We start from the raw sequence: 17,496 nt of genomic DNA, 5'->3' as shown, positions 1-17,496 counted from the left end.
CTCAGCCGTCAAGGCGAACGGAGCCTCCGCCGGCCGCTAGACGCGACGCCCGTCTCAGCTCATCGCAGCCTCGCCAGAGGAGGACGAGCACGGACGCGCGGGCACGCAGCACCAGGAGCAGCGGAGGGAAAGTGCGGACCACCGCCGACCCAGGTATAGCGCTTATTCTTTCCTTCCTTCCTGCCTTCCCACCTTCTTCCCTTCCTACCTTCTGTTTTTGGATGACACATCTGCGCTCTTGCTTGTGGGAGTGCGTTCGCTCAATAGACGAAATCGGGCTCCGACTGCAGATCCCTCCCATGAGTAAAAAGAGCGTGAGTGACGCGCAACTTTGGCGTTTGACTTGCATGCTGACCCCAAAATAGAAAGCGCACCGGTGTGTCACTGCAAGCAGTTTACGATCGCGTATAAGGACACACTCATCTGTGTTCAGTCAATATGACTTTGTCGGCATCTTTTTCCCATTTCTGTCGTAGTTTCTTATACATGCTGCTTGTCTTGGATTTTACGGTCCTCCAGTGCGCGAGTGCATGTCCCATTAAAAGGAAGACTGCAGTGTCACCGCTGACTTGAACGATGCTCGCTCGCCCCGGGGACATTCAGAGGGAGAGAGGTGTGCGTGTGTGCGTCTTGAAAGATGGTGACAACGCTCAGGTCCGAGTGATGGATCTTGACGTCATCCCACTTCATCATGTTTTCGGTTGATCGCAGAGTTATGGCTGACTCAACTATTTCTCTTTGGCGTACGCATGTTAACATTCTCTCAGAAGTTTTGCGCTTTATAACTCCAACACCCCTTTGCGTCTGAAATTGGGTTTCCTGCATGATGCAATACAATGAAAGGAGGCTGATTATCATGAATATAGGCGGAGGAGAGGATCAGGTTGACGTGTGCTTAGTTTTCACCATTTTTACCTTTTTTAACTAGATCGCCGTCATTACTGCGGTTTGTGCGTTTATGAGAACCGCGCCACAAGCCCGCCTAATTGCCCCGGAGGCTCGTGGTATTTACGATTGCGGGGGTTTATTGGAGAGGAAAATGTCGCTCATTAAAGAGAAGCAGCGGGCGCTGATATCGCGGACGTTAATGAATGAGGCCAGAGTACCTGTATTGCCTGTGACGGCGATAGACGTCCAATCCATTCGACCTGGGAGTGATCATTCGAAATGGATTGAACATCGAAAACCGTCAAAGGCAGCCGGTCAGTTAACTGGAACGAGTAGGAGGAAGCGTAGAAGTTCTGCTGGGACCAATTAATGGGACTACCATTCAGTTGTATGCATGTGACAAGGTGATTTGAGTGTCTTATGAGTAGCAAATGTAGTCAAGTAACATTTTCTAAATTTGAATCTTTCATTGCCATTAACAACGATAGATGTTAAATCTATTTGAATAGTGTTAAACATTGTTCTGCCTTTCATTTGAATAGAGGAAAGGTGATTTGATGTGTTTTGAGCTAGTTTGGTTATGTAAGCATAGACTTCATGATTATATTGACGGGTCACACTCCACGCCTAAAAGTAGGGGGCCTGCCCACATCAAGAGGAGTTATTCTCAAACACACGCACGCAGCGGTCTAACACCAGATTTAGGTTGAAAAAGTACGAAAACTGTACTGCATACGAACAGGAAGGATTGTCTCAGGAGTCATTTGTTCAACGATTCTAGGTAATTATTTTATTTTTCATACCATGCATGCATTTTGAAAAAAAACAATGAGAGAAATTAGCCGCGACGACATTGGCGTCATAGTTAGCAATATTCACGTGAAATAAATGCTGACTGCACGGGGTTTTTTGCTTTTAATCAAGAATCGGGACTGTTTTACATCCATATATATAAAGAATTCAGGGAATTAAGTATTTATACACAAGAATTTCAACATAAAAAGCTCTTTGTGCTGACAAGGCGGCGCCACAGTGGCTTAAAGACTAGCAGCACATTTGACATATTTACGTAAAATAAATGCTAACTGCCTGGTTCTTTGCTCTTTTAACAAAGAATCGAGACTGTTTGCGTCCATATCTATACAGAATTCAGGGATTTAAGCATTAATTCACAAGATTTTTCAACGGAAAACGCTCTTTGTGGTGATAAGGCGGGACTACAGTGGCTTAAATACTAGCAGCACATTAGACATATTTACATTAAAAAAAATGCTAACTACCCAGTTTTTTATCTTTTAACCAAGAATCGAGACTGTTTTACATCCATATCTACAAAGAATTCAGGGATTTAAGCATTTATTCACAAGAATTTCAACGTAAAAAGCTCTTTGTGGTGACAAGGCAGCGCCACAGTGACTTAATGACTAGCAGCACATTCGACATATTTACGTAAAATAAATGCTAACTGTCTGTTTTTTTTGCTTTTAACCAACAATCGAGACTGTTTTACGTCCATATAAAGAATTCAGGGTTTTAAGCATTTATTCACAAGAATTTTCAACGTAAAAAGCTCTTTGTCTGTGTTTCCACTCGGTCAGCTCAGACGGAGATAGGCCCCCTATTAATTGGCCCCGTGTCCGTCAATATCATTATGAAGTCCATGATGCAAGATTTACATTTGTAAGAAAAAGCAGCACAGTACGTCATTTTTGTGACAAAATCCACAATTTTCATGGGTTTTCAACTCATTGACTGTCATTGACAGCAATAGACGTCCAAATTCATTTGAAATTGAGGGCTCCTCTCTAGTCAAATGTAGTTTCAAAGGAAATAGTGTGCTGCACGAGTGGTCAACTTCAAAAAGTTTTTTTAAGTAAAATAAAAATAACAATAACAATAAATACAAATTTTAAATAGATCACCCAGTTAAAAAAACATTTTAAAATATTTTAAATGAATACAATATATAAGTACAATAAATTTAGTAAATGCACATGATACATTAAAAACATGGTAGAAAATTAAAATTGCATTGTGTTTTCCGCACTATAAGGCGCACCTAAGCGCCTCCCATTTTCTCAAAAGCAGACAGTGTGCCTTATAGTCCAATGCACCTTATACAGCCCCTGACAAAAGTCTTGTCGCTTATCTTTGCCTTGAGGAACTTTGAGCTAGAGATTGAAGTATGCGATGGAGCACCATCCTGCTGCAGAATTTGTCCCTTTTTATGGTTAGGAATGTAAGAGGCAGCTAAGATTTGTTGATATTTCAGACTATCTATCTCTCAGGGTGCAGACAATTTAAAAAATGTGTGGCATGTGCCAAGGCCCACAGCCTGTCAAAAGGATAGACGCTGGAGGAGTGGCAAAAGGTGGGTTTTTCAGATGAATCTTCCATTGAATTACACCACAGTCGCCACAAATATTGCAGGAGGCCTACTGAAGCCCGCATGGATCAGAGATTCACTCAGAAAACAGTGAGGTTTGGTGGTTACATCATTACCAAAATCATGGTCTGGGGTTTCATCCAGTATAGGGGTGTGCGAGAGATCTGCAGGGTGGAAGGCAACATAAATAGTCTGAAATATCAACAAATCTTAGCCGCCTCTTACATTACATTTCTAACCATACAAAGGGACAAATTCTGCAGCAGGATGGCGCTCCATCGCGTACTTCAATCTCTACCTCAAAGTTCCTCAAGGCAAAGAAGATCAAGATCCTCCAGAACTGGCCAGCCCAGTCACCAGACATGAACATCATTGAGCATGTCTGGGGTAGGATGAAAGAGGAAGCATGGAAGACGAAACCCAAGAATGTTGATGAACTCTGGGAGGCATTCAAAACTGCTTTCTTTGATGTTCCTGATGACTTCATCAATAAATTGTATGAATCCTTGCCGAAGCCAATAAAAGTCATACAAAATATTAAATTCGGATCTCACAGCACCACTACTTAATTTGCTTATGTTATGTAACATATTTTTGTATTTGAAGTACATTTTTTGTTCAATTTTCACACTATTTTCTGTAGGCGACAAAACTTTTGTCTTGCCAAAATTTGACCTTTATGTCTTCATTAAATGATCAATCTTTTTTCAGTGAAACAAATATATTTTTGTACATTCAACATCATATGGGAGGGTCCTAGCTTTCATATGAGCCATTTCTGAAACCAACCGAATTATTAAAAGTCAGGTTATTAGCAATTGTTTCTACAAAATGGATATGCGACAAGACTTTTGTCAGCGACTATATATGGATCAATACAGGTTAATCATGGTATGACGTTCTCTTTAGCGCAACACAACCTACTGGATATATAACGCAACCCCAACCATCACCACTACAACAACTACTACTACTACTACTACTACTACTGTTCCTTATAATGTGGTGCGCCCTTTGTGTGAAAACAGTTTTAAAATAGGCCATTCATTGAAGGTGCGCCTTATACCCCGATGTGCCTTATAGTGCGGAAAATACAGAACTTAAAACTATACATTAAAAAGGTAAACATATCCTTTCATTTCTTTTTATTAATAAATTTAAAGTAAACAGAGTTGTGTGTGAAATTGCACTCAAGATTAACTGAAGGCATAACAAAGTAGTATCACGAGATTTAACGAGAAAAAAAAGATTCCGTGATAGATGAGAGGGTTACTGCAAATGATGAGGAGTTGCGTCCCAATATTTTAGTACAACTAGTTTATTTTTGACGCACTCCATCCTCTGGATGCAAAACATTTAAGCGTGAACGTTTAGAGGGATGGAGACAGAAAGAGAGGAAGCATGAGCAGAAGCTCATTTGTATGCTGCTTCCAGCGTGGCGCTTGTTTGATTGGAGGTGCTTAGTGCTGGTTGGGAGGATGCCGCAAAGTGGCCCAAGCCAAATTAATATCGCCGCCGTAATTCCGCCGCCTTCCAGGTAGTCCTCATTTTGCAGGGACAAAGTCAAGTCTCCCGTAATCGTTTCGTGTCCAATTGGAGTGGGCTTCTTTTTTTTGCTTTTTTTGTCGTGCTTATCCTTCCTTGCAAAGCATGCTGGGAATTACAACGCTTCGGAATGGTGCCGCTAATAGATGCGGAGAGAAAAACTGGCATCCAGCGGTGTTTAGGGCCATCTCTGCTTAATGAGGAGTTTCTGATCAAATGTGTCTCATTAGGGTTTAATGAACAAGATGAGGCTAAGAAACGTGCCTTTGTGAGGCAAAGATGCAGCTGGGAGTTTCTTTCAACATGTCTTTTTTAAAACTACTTAATAATTAATTTTTATATAATAACGTGTTAATTTTGGTGAAACAGGATGTTTGTCAGCGAGGGATTATTTCTTTATTATCATTGACGGCTTTAGACATCCAAACCAGTTGGACTGGGAAGGCTGATATCGATATTTTCTTGTTACACTGAGTTGTGATTTCTTAGTTTAATCAGGTATTGGCTCTATTCTTTAAAAAACTTTAAACTTATATAATAGGCATGAATGTTTTATTTGTAATTAGGGTTGCCACAAACCACAGGTAGTCCCAGAGTTACGAATGAGTTCCGTTCCTACGCTGGCGACGTAACCCGAATCTCCGCATAAGTCGTAAGTAACCCTTTAAGTATCCCTAAATACCCCCAAAATCTCAAAATAACCATCCAAAAACAAGTATCATATGTCATATTAATAAAATAAAATAAAAAATAAGATCGATCGATATTACTTACCGCCGGTAACATCGATCACATCATAGTTCTTCTTACAACTGACATTTGTTAATTTGTCACCATCAAATTATGAACGCACAATTAGAAAATTAAATACAATAATGACAAAGAGCGTACAATAATGCTATAAGGTAAATTAATAGAGACATGTTTGCTTACAAAAACATACCTCAATGGCTGCACAATAGGTGAATTAAAGCAACACTAGGTAATTTTTCAACCTTTATGAAATATTTTCATAACATTTGTGATGATGTGTCAACTGAAAACTAGTTGAATGACACCTCTTTTATATCTTGAGGGTTTCTGTATCGGTTTCACCGGCACTAATTAACATTGAAGAGGGTGGCAGGAACCCTGCAACACACAAAAAGAAACTACAAATGTGGTGATTGCTTTCTGGCATACGTAATTTCCCCCTTTCCCCATTCATTATTAAGACAGAAGGCGATGCTAACGCTTCCGCGCGAATTCTGCATAGATGGCAGAGCAACAGAGACAAAAAGTTTTATCTGAGGAAGAAAAAGAAAGGGCGGCTACCAGGATATACAAAATAAACATTGGCCCGGCTTTCACTTACTGGCGTGACCCCCCCGACACCCCCCCAACCAAACTCGTCAGCGCTGATGAGTTCGGGTGGGATTGTCCTGTGTGGGACTGGTCTTCATTGGAAACGCAGTCTTTCTTAAGGCAAAAAACTACCACTTTTGTCCACCGGTGTCGCTAAAATTGACTAAAACTGAAAAGTTACCAAGTGTTGCTTTAAGGTCCAAATCTTGGGCTATTCAACAATAAAAATGGCAGCTATTAGTGGCACCGGTCCAACGGTGAAAAGGAACGCTGCTCAATAAGCTAGTTGGCTAATAGCAGGCTAACACGCTAACACATTTCTCTGCCTTCTTGAGCAACCATTTAGATTTAATAAATGATCAAATTAAATGACAAATAACATGCTGTACCTACTATCAATGCTGAAAGCTGGCGTATGAAACACTGTTACACATTTAAAAGAAAAAAAAAAACGACTGGAGACAAAACTGCGGACGAGATTCCAACGTCGTAAAGTCAAAATCACATAAGTCGGGTACATCGTAACCCGGGGACTACCTGTATTAGTGCTAGAGCTGGGAATCTTTGGGCACCTTACGATTAGATTACGATTATGATTCAGAGGCTCCGATTCGATTATAAAACGATTATTGATGCACCCCCCCTCCTTTTTTTATTTTTTTATGTTTTGTACCTTAGTTCCAAAATTGTTCAAAAATCCTCTCAGGCTAAACCAAACTACTATTTCAGTATCAAGTTAACATATAACAGTAAACAAATATACAAAAATAAACTACATTCAATTAATTTAATGTTGTAAGTCAACCGTTACAGTTATTAAAATTGCTTCCGTTATTCCATAATTTCCCTTCTGTCTACTTTTGTCAAAACAATTTCATCATTTAAAGATAGATTCAAGACAAGATTCTGCCGATTTAGGAGTATTTTAGATAAAAAGTTAATTAGGTTCACTACAACAGAGCCTTCTAGAGAAGTCACTGCTTTAGTACTGCTTTAAGATGGCGGCTGTTTACAAATGCCGGAAAGTCTGTCATTTCGCATCTCGGTTCATGATACATGTTCTAACACCGCCATCGTCTGTCATTTTGCATCTAGTTCTACATATATATGATATCTACTGTAGCCGTATGTTTGTAGCAACTAGCAACTGGGCGTTGTTTGTAGCGGCTGTCGGCCGCAGTCAGGTATGATTGTTTTTTTATCTAGCGGCATGAGTTGAACATGATATTTACTCGCGGTCCGTTCCTCATTGCGTCCCAAAGACCGCGCTGACTGTGTTTTACTTCCGTTTCATCTGGTATAATTCAATAATCGGAATTTGGATGTTTATGAATTGTTCTCGAATCTTCCAAGGCCGAATCGCGAATAATCTAAGAATCGGAAATTTCGCACGCCTCTCATTAGTTCTATGGGGTAGTTCTATGTTCTATGCATAAAAACGTTATGTCCTCTTATATCATTCTGGGTTTAACATTTTAGCATTTGAGAAAAAAGTTTTCTGCCCACCTACCTACTCACCGCCTGCGTCTTTAAACACCTGCTGAGGTTACGTAACTGAAGAGGTACCATGAGGAGAGGACAAGAAGAGACAGACTAAAAATCCAAAAGAGAACACGACAACAATAACAACAACAAACAGCCCATGACAACACATGTAGAGATCTGAGATTCGGCGTGCTGACCTCATATAAACAAAACAAAAAATTCTCCCAAGACAAATCACAAAATACAAGTCCTTTTCTGTCCTGGGAAAAGATTCAAATCGTGTAGAGATGGCCATCCAATCAAATTTGACTGGGAGGGCCTGTTATCGGTTTAAAACATATTGGACGTCTATCGCCGTCAGTGGCACTGAAAGACGATCATAGTGAGTGGTGATGTTGCTAGGCTGTGCTCATACAGCATAAGCGTGCGCGTTTTGGTCAACTGCCTCCGCGCAACGGACGCAAAGCGAGCTCAGCGCCTGTGAATTAGCTTCCATAGCAACCGCGCTGCATGGCCAGCAGGTGTGCGGGCGAGCAAGCCAGGAAAGGAAGTGAATGAAGGGCTGCAAATTGTGTGATCAGAAAGGGAGAGTGGGCCGGAAATTCAGCACTATATGCCGCATGTGACTATAAGCCGCACCAACACATATTTAACAAAATTCAATTAAAAAATGCACATATACAGCGTACCTGACTGACTATAAACCGCAGGTGTTCATGCTTTAATATTGGATATTTACATTGACAAACACACTGGTATGTTCACAGCCAGTCTGAAATCACAAAATGCCTAACTTTAAGAACCAGGTCATTACAATGGTGTACCGCAAGCAACACGTCACTTTTGCTCATTAATATTCATGACATTAGCCATTGTTGCTAGGTGGGTCAACCTCCCGTTTGTTCCTAATAGTATATGCATGGAAATAGTGTACGAATGAGATGTTTACTGAGCTAAAAATACCCATTCTGTCTGAAAATGATGTCCCTGGTGCCAAATTCACTGGTAAAGATGTGGAATGTGGAAGAACATCCCAAATGTTCAGTTAAAGAGATGGCTTGAGCATACGCGGAGTTTGACTTTTGGGGCAGGGGGCGCACAACATGTTGATGATCCCGAAACGCAGTGTCAACAATAAAATTAACTTACAAGAATATTTATAATAATAAGTTGACAATGAGCATTGTTTTTCCATCATTCTTGAGGGGAATTCTAAATCAGGTTGCTTAGGCAATACTTTTTGCCAAGATCGTCATCCATTGAATATGGTACGCCCGCCGGTGTCGTGCCAATGTAGTTACCCGAGTCAAAAATTGAATCCCCTGGGCGGAGCCATATGGAGGTAGATTTGTGTCTTTATTATTCAACCAAAAATAAGATTAATATTATATAAAATTAAGAAATGTGTTTGAATGCAAAAATAAATTTGAAACTAAAGAAAAATACACGTGCAAGCTATTTTTCTTTGATTGATTTTTTTTTTTTTTGGGGGGGGGGGATTAAAGTCAAGGTTGTTTTTATGATTGAAGCAACTTTTTTGATTGAAGTAATCTTGATTTGTTTTTGGGCCACATTTTGGCTAGGACAATTTTGTTCTTATTATTCAGTCAAAAAATTAAAAAAATATTTTCAATCAAAGAAAAAAATAATTTTTTAAAATATTTTTTAAATTTTTTTATTTTTTATTTTTGCTGGAAAATTATATGCAAAGCAAAGGTGCTTGAAAAATAATTTTGACCCATTATAAAAAAAAATATTTCGTTCATTTCATTAATTTTTGTTGCAGTTTTATTGCTTTACACCTTATAAATATATATATATATATAGGAAAGTCAATTGCATGCAATGACAATTTTCGGACACCGGGGTGCCCCCCCCCCCCCCCCCCCCACCTTAAATACGCTTATGAGCTTGAGTGTTGAGGGCTGAAAAAGACGGGAAAAAGAGCCGACCTGATCCAGAGAGGTAGCTTTTTTATCGACACCTTTTTCTTGTGTGCATTGCCTTACGCCACTGACAATGACATTCTCCTGTTTTAACCATTTATCCTTTACCACCGTATGCCCTGTCTATCTTATATGTAATATCCTCTGGTTGTCTTATGTCTCTGACCATTCTTCGGGGCAATTTATATTGTTATTTTTGTGTAGCGATCGCAAATGCTACCCAGTGACAGCCAACGAACACTTTAAATTTTTTTCATTAATAAAAAAATCTTAATTCTATAATTTATTTACACTTCCCCCTTACTAAAGTTGTTTTTTTTTTACAACAGAAAAGGTAACAGTGGCAGTCAGATACCATTTTAATTTTTTCCAGGTCATTCATTCATTGCCAGGCAGAAGTATTGCGGCAAAACGCCACGCTAAAAAATAAGTAAAAATATCAAAATGGCTTAACTCTTAGTCCTCTGTAGGACCATGGCCCCCAACAAAATGTTTGCGGCATATGAAGCTGAATGGCTTCACCTTGCCGGTGTTAAACTGGTCTTTTGACGTCCGCACAAGCTGATCCATTCTTAAGATTTTTTCTTCAGAGTTTTTGGCTTCGGGAAAAGTATGAAGAAAACATCCTTCATACATCGTCATGTCTAGAGTCGTTTCTACAAGTTCCATTGCAGCAGAGTTTACTCGGCATGTTCTGTTTTGAAAGATTATCGGCAGAAAAAAGAAGTAATAACATGAGTTGTATGCGAGGGCGTGTCTATGTTGACCCACTTTCGGGTTAAGATGGCGACACACGGTCTATAAATAGCATTCTTACGGTATACCATTAAAAAGTAGGAAAAAAATTAATTCCACTTGACCTTGACTTCTTAACTTGCTGCGGCCAAAGTACTCTTGAAGTCCCTGTCGTGCTTGATGAACTCAGAGCTAATGATTTTCTGCACTAACCATAGCATAGCAGTATGGTGGACATCCATTCTTTGAAAATCTGTCAAGGCACTTATGGCTAACCTTAACTTTATTTTTTTTTAATGCAGAGATGGGTAGAGTAGCCAAAAATTTTACTCAAGTAAGAGTAGCGTTAGTTCAAAATAATATTACGCAAGTAAAAGTAGAAGTACTCATCCAAAAAATATACTCAAGTAATAAGTAACGTTGTGAGTAACTGCTTACATTTTTGTTTTTTTGTTTTTTTCCTCAGTACAAAGTTATCTATATGAACTGTTGTTATAATGATACTGTGCAATAACCCATTACAAAATAACATTAAGCCAAAGAAATACAAAAATCATTGAATTCCAGCGAGAGAAAAAAAATGACAGAAATGAAGTATTATTCGTCCAAAGAGCATGAGTGCTCTCTAGTGGAGAAAATAGTTGCGAGTTTGAATAGTGAATAGTTCCTTTATAGTTCTTATTATGAAATTAAAAGGATTATATCTCCAGTTTTCCGTGGTCAGTCAGTGCCAAATAAAAACTGGGAGAGAGGTTAAAATCCACGCCTTTGAGTCATGTTGAGGGCGCTGCTTTGTATCAAATTCTTTAATTTTTACGGTGATTTAAAAACGCCACGTGAATGAACAAGCTGGCATGATCATAGAATGGCAAGCTTGCGTCTGATTGGTATAATGGAGTCATGTGATTATTGTTGCGACGTCTCAATGGTGAAATTGGTAGAGCTACTTTTGGCATCACTGACGAAAAATAAATAAATCTAATATGTAGAAGAGGAAAAATGTAACGACACTGTGCAGCCCAAAGTAGCAGAGTAAGAGTAGCGTTTTTTCCTTCACAAATCTACTCAAGCAAAAGTAAAAAGTATGGCTTAGTACAACGACTCTCAAAAGTACATTTTTCTCAAAATGTTAGTCAAGTAAATGTAACTGAGTATATGTAACATTTTACTACCTAGCTCTGATGGAAGGCACCAATCATCTGGTGGAGCCTTTTTTCGCTAAAAAAGGCCCTTTTGTGTCTAATGATAATGAACTCGTCTAGTAGCATGCTAGCATAGCAGTTTTGTCTTTTTTGGTCTTTACTGTTATATTCATCAAACCATCTATGGTTAGCTTTAAATCATTCTTTTGTAGTGGTACCAAGGTTCTTCTCTTAACAACAACTCAGTAAAAGTAAAAAGTATGACTTGGTAAAACTACTCTTAAAAGTACATTTTTCTCAAAATGTTACTCATGCAACTGAGTATATGTAACGTGTTACTACCCACCGCGGATGTAATGGCACGACGCATCTGACGGAGCCTTTGTCGCTAAAAAAAGGCCCTTTTGTGTCTAATGAACTCGTCTAGTAGCATGCTAGCATAGCAGTTTTGTCTTTTTTGGTCTTTTCTTTTATATGCATCAAACCATCTATGGTTAGCTTTAAATCATTCTTCTGTAGTGGTACCAAGTAGGGTTGTTCCGATCATGTTTTTTTGCTCCCGATCCGATCCCGATCGTTTTAGTTTGAGTATCTCTGCAAATCCCGATATTTCCCGATCCGATTGCTTTTTTTTGCTCCCGATTCAATTCCAATCATTCCCGATAATTTTTCCCGATCATATACATTTTGGCAATGCATTAAGAAAAAAAAGAATAAAACTCGGACGAATATATCCATTCAACAAACAGTACCTAAGTACTGTATTTGTTTATTATGACAATAAATCCTCAAGATTGCAATTACATTATTAACATTCTTTCTGTGAGAGGGATCCACAGATAGAAAGACTTGTGACTTTGTATATTGTGACTAAATATTGCCATCTAGAGTATTTGTTGAGCTTTCAGTAAATGATACTGCAGCCATTCAACCCAAATGCATGATGGGAAGTGGAACCATGACTGTGCGTTGTGCTACCAATTGATATATTTTCTCTGTGTTGGGAAATAACATAAGGTGTTAAGAAAAAGATCAATTGTTACCATGCTTCCCCACATTGCTTCCCATGATATTTCTAACGGTGAAGGAAGAGGGATTGTAAAAGGCTGCTAAAATTCACTCTACTCATTTTACGCTGCCTTTTATCTCTCTATATAGGTAAACGGCACCATTACAGCTTGCGCGACAATGCGTGAGTGGGTCGTGCATCGCATGCATTAATTGCTTTAAATATTTTAACGTGATTCCTTTTTTGTTTTTTTAATTAATTACTGCCATTGTCGGGATAAATTTGATAACTCTACCTTAAGCCTAAACTAAAGACTCTGGATGAGTGTAACATATTATGTCTAACGTTAAATACAATTAAAAAACGATTTAATTAAAAAATATATATAGATTAAAAAAAGGCTTGGCTGATATTTTTTTGCCGATTCCGATACTTTGAAATTGACGTGATCGGACCCGATTGATCGGGATGCCGATCGATCGGGACATCTCTAGTACCAAGGTTCTTCTCTTAACAAGAAGTCAGTACCCATCCATCCATAGAGGCACCGACATGAGTACAAGTAGGATTAGGTAGGTGAACAAGATATCAATAAAAACAGTGGAGCAGTGCGCCTTCAGATGGGATCCATCCATCCATCCATCTACCTGTAGATAACTTGCCTATTCACAAAAACGTAGCAAAAAAACAACAACAATGCTCTCCAAGCATGCTTTTACAGCAAGTATTGCATAGTGTTGTTGGCTAAACATGTGCTACTAGTTAAGAGAATTTGAAGGCACTCAAAGAGATAACGTCACCACGATGCTCCGGGCAGTAAAAATCCATAAATAAGCTGCTTCCTTATTGAAGCCGGAGGGTTCCAATTAAGAGAGGGAAAGTAGTATCAAATAGTAAGAAAAATATGCGATATTCTCCAGAAACACTTCATTTGATCGGCACGCTTTCTTCCGTTTCTCTCGTTTGCCTTATTTTGATATGGTAGGCTGACCTATATAAACATGTCAGCCCCCATACACACAAACACGTATGAACACACACATCGAGCACAAAGCGAACCGCACAACACACGCTGAGTTCTGCTGAATTAACCAAAGCCTCGACGACACAGGGAGGCAAACACACAAACAAGCGGCAGCAAAGACGTCAGAGGCCCACTCGGTGTTGGCGGGCGATCTGGAAGCGTCGAGGTGCGTCTCGCGCGGGCTGTTGTCGCCACACGGGTAATTGCTAGACTGTTCTCCTGCCCGGAAAACATGGCGGGGGGTGCGGGCAGACGGGCCGGGATGCTAATGACCTCTCTGATGTCTATCGGCTGACCGAGCGAGGGGGGGGGGCGTGCACATGCGCACACACACAGTCATGCAGGAAATGCTCACCTGAGGCTCAGAGAGGATAAGCTTCACTTTTTAATCCAATTCCAATTTCCTATCATCAATTATAGAGCTTCTAGGCTAGTTTGTGCTTTCAGTTTTTTCCCATCACTACCTTTCAATTTTTTTTTAGTTTGTTCTTGCATGCACATTCCAGGTCGAGCTGCACCAATTACCCCTCGACGTGCAATCTCGAATTTTGATGCGTACACACTCTTCGCCCACGTTCGTCCGTTAATCCGTGATGACTAAAGCACGCGCGCGTACACTCGGAAGGGACTCGCGTGTATTCATCAGGTCTCACCTGCTGCTGTAAGCGAATGAATAGCAACGACGTAGATGGACGGTCGTGTTAAACCAAGCGAGATGGATGAGGATAGACAGATGGAGGGCAAGAAGGATGAAGGTTCATGGTTGTAATGTTTGTATTTGTGGTCAGGCAGCATTTTGATCAGTATTTCGCAATAATATTACTCACCACACACCAGTACTACACACAACAGTGGGATACTAAAGGCTTAAGGATTCTGCATTATTTGTATATTTGCATACATGTTCACCTATTTGACCAAGAGGTTGTCATTTCTGACCAAAACCTCTCAATAAATACCGGTGATATTAAAAGAGCCCTCACAAAAAAAAAAAAAAAAACGAACAAAAACGTTCCGACTTCTCACTGTTTTGCTCGCTCGTCATGAAAAAAAAAAAAAAAAAAAATCACATCTTGGACGCTTTGGGGTATTTTCAGTCCATGGTCAGCATCATTGGACCCACAAAAAAACTCCCCAATGGCTCCCATTCAAATTGAACTCCAACATACAAATAATTCCCCATTCATAATAAAATGCTACACACAGAATAAATACCTATTAGCCGACATTGACTCTCAGACCCACAAAAAAAAAAAAAAAAACTTAATTGGCGGTGGTTGTTTTTGTACAAAAACTTCCCATTGTCACATTGAAACCATGGCTGAAAACACTCAGGCGACTTGAAGTTCCGCTCTGAGACCCCCAATTTGGCCAAATTTCAAAATTGTTCCCTATTCATGTGTGATGCATCATTGGAAAGCTTAAAATGTCAATTTTCTGGGGGAAGAAAAATTTTGAACAGGAGGGCATTAAAAAAAAAAAAAAAAAAAAAAAAAAATGTAAACAGCAAAACCCTAACTGGAGGCAAGAGCACGCGAGATGCCACAATTTTAACGAGATATTATCGCGTTCTTACCTTGTTTCGATCCAAAAACTCCATGTAGCATATATCACCGAGTGTCAAGAAACAGCTGTGAATGGCCACAGCCAGATTTTTTTTTTTTTTAGATTTTATGGGTGAAACATGGTGATATAACAAGGGTCGCGATGCAGAATTCGCAGACAACAAGGAGTGGTTGAGATTTTCTTTTTCATATAGTTACCCTTTTAAACGTTATTTTTAATGTTTTTTTCTTTGGATCTATTATTTATCATCTAACAAATCGGGGAAAATGCGACAGTAACAAAGAAAAAAAAAAAACAATTAAGCAATAGTTATGAGGTAAATAGCTGTGACTTTTTTTACAGACGCCAGAATTTTCATTGTGACGTAATTTGTTTAAAAGTTTAAAATATGCGAGTGAATAATTTTTTAAAGTCGTTTTTTCTTTTTTTTAACTAAATACTAGACATCAATTAATGATTCTAAGCTAAAAATGACAGCTATTTTGAATAATAAATATAATTAATTACCTTCGCTTTATGGCTAGGTTGAAACAAAAGAGGTTGCGCGACGTCTGTAAAAGGGGGTTTCCAGGGTAAAACTGACCAATCAAAATAGTGTGGAGGCTTATTGAGCCACGAATTTGCTATGGCAGCATATAGACATATTGCTCTTTCAAACACAACAGTTGTTTTGGCTTAAAATACTGCAGTTTCTTTTAAAGAGGAGTGCAAGAGCAGAAACTTTTTAAAGTCTTTTTTGTGTTTTCCACCATACTGTATACATTATTAATATGTTTGAACATATCACTAAAATCACTAGAAATGACACTTTACAAATGTTAAAACCTTTGACCAAAAAGTCACTGCTTTTGACCAAAATCATTACTAACCAGCATTCCTACACAATATCTAGAGCAGTTGTTCTTAACCTTGCTAAAGATACTGAACCGCACAAGTTTCACATGTGGATTCACCGAACCCTTCGGAATTCGATAATAAAGCTTTTTTTTTCAAATTCAAAATCGATATTTCTAACCTAGCAAGCTAATAATTTAGCAAATACCTGTTCAAAATCTTCTCATTTTGATAGCATGTTTAATAAACAGGTCAAAAATTGAGACCATGCTGCCCATTGGTCTGTTGTATTCCCTCACACCAAGTGTGAGTCAGCCTTCCACTGAGCAAACCAGTTCCTCTTCCCATCAGATTGAGGACTAGCAGTTAGAAGAAATGGATTCAGCCTGTAAATTGGGAGCAAACCAGTCCAAAACCTGGTCTTACAAGCCACTTTGCCTAGATTTAATCAACGTACCAAAATAGGGCTCAGCGTTTCTTTCGCTTTCCTTTGCCGAAACCCTTAGATTTACTCATCGAACCCCTGGGGTCGATCGAACCCAGGTTAAGAACCACTGATCGAGAGAAATAACATTTTTTTGGTCATTATTAACGATCATCACGCTATTTGATGTGCTATAGTTGAGCCTCTGACTATTAGCCTATTCACTGCCAATGATGGCGATAAATGTCCAATCCATTTCGACTGAGAGGGGCTGGCAGCGAATGATCGTCAATGATCCCTGCCGCCCTCCCATTCAAAATGGATTGGTTTTCTGTCGCCGTCAACGGCAGCCAATAAGTTAAAGTGCTAACACACTGGTGTTGAGTCACCAGCTTTTGCCGAGCGGAACCAGGCACACTTTTAAACATCAGCGCAGTCAACAAACCCTGGGCTATCTTTGTAGCTGTTTATTTATGCGCTGTGACACACACGTAAGCAGACACATCATGCACACACTAAACACACACGTGGAGCGATAAAGCAAAGGCATCCGAAACAAATGGACGAGAACGTCGTTGGTAGCGATATTCGAGAGAGAATACTTTGATTGATGATTGGATCTTTCTTTTGCTTCTCTAGTCTTTCTCTCTCTCACGCACGCTTCTTCTTCTGCTAAATGTCCTTCGCCTCTTTCGTGCTTTTCCTCCACATTTCCTCATCCCTCCCTCCTCCAGCACTCTGTCAACATTCATGCCGGCGCTCGCTCCAATTTTCCTCTCCCTCCCCATCTTCATCCCACATCTGTTCGTCGCCCCCTTTTCCACATCCGACCCTCAACCACCATCAGTCCCCACCTCTTTTTTGCACTTCATTAGCAGCTCAGTTTTTTTTTTTTTTTTTTTATCGCGCTTCCTCGCTCTCTGATGACAAATAATGGCAAATTCCCGTCTCATTCAAATGCGGCACACTCGCACACATCTTAGTTCAACACGCATGATGTCATCGTCAAGGTTAACAGTTGGGGCGCTAATGGTGCGAGGATGCTGGGGCTTGTGGGTAATGTAGGAAATGGTGAGGGTGTTTCATTCAGTGATGGATGAAGTACTCACAGTTTTTACTTAAGTAAAGTAGAAATACAGGTACAAAGAATACGTAAGTAAAAATACAA

The 17,496-nt window shown here is 39.5% G+C and overlaps 1 protein-coding gene across 3 annotated transcripts in view; it reads left to right on the top strand.

The window, feature by feature from the left end:
• Window positions 1–17,496, top strand: part of LOC130932113 (retinoic acid-induced protein 1) — a 144,316-nt gene continuing 126,820 nt past the window's right edge. Inside the window, exon 1 of one of the 3 annotated variants that reach the window (XM_057861520.1) lies at window positions 1–153. The gene's annotated coding sequence lies outside the window, so the exon portion shown is untranslated. The remainder of the gene's footprint in view (window positions 154–17,496) is intronic. The other 2 variants (XM_057861519.1, XM_057861518.1) reach the window with 2 other exon arrangements.

This window comes from Corythoichthys intestinalis, chromosome 16, assembly GCF_030265065.1.
Source record: "Corythoichthys intestinalis isolate RoL2023-P3 chromosome 16, ASM3026506v1, whole genome shotgun sequence".
NCBI classification, from domain to species: Eukaryota; Metazoa; Chordata; class Actinopteri; order Syngnathiformes; family Syngnathidae; genus Corythoichthys; species Corythoichthys intestinalis.
The sequence above is the reverse complement of the archived record's forward strand: the minus strand, read 5'-3'. Positions and strand labels throughout refer to the sequence as shown.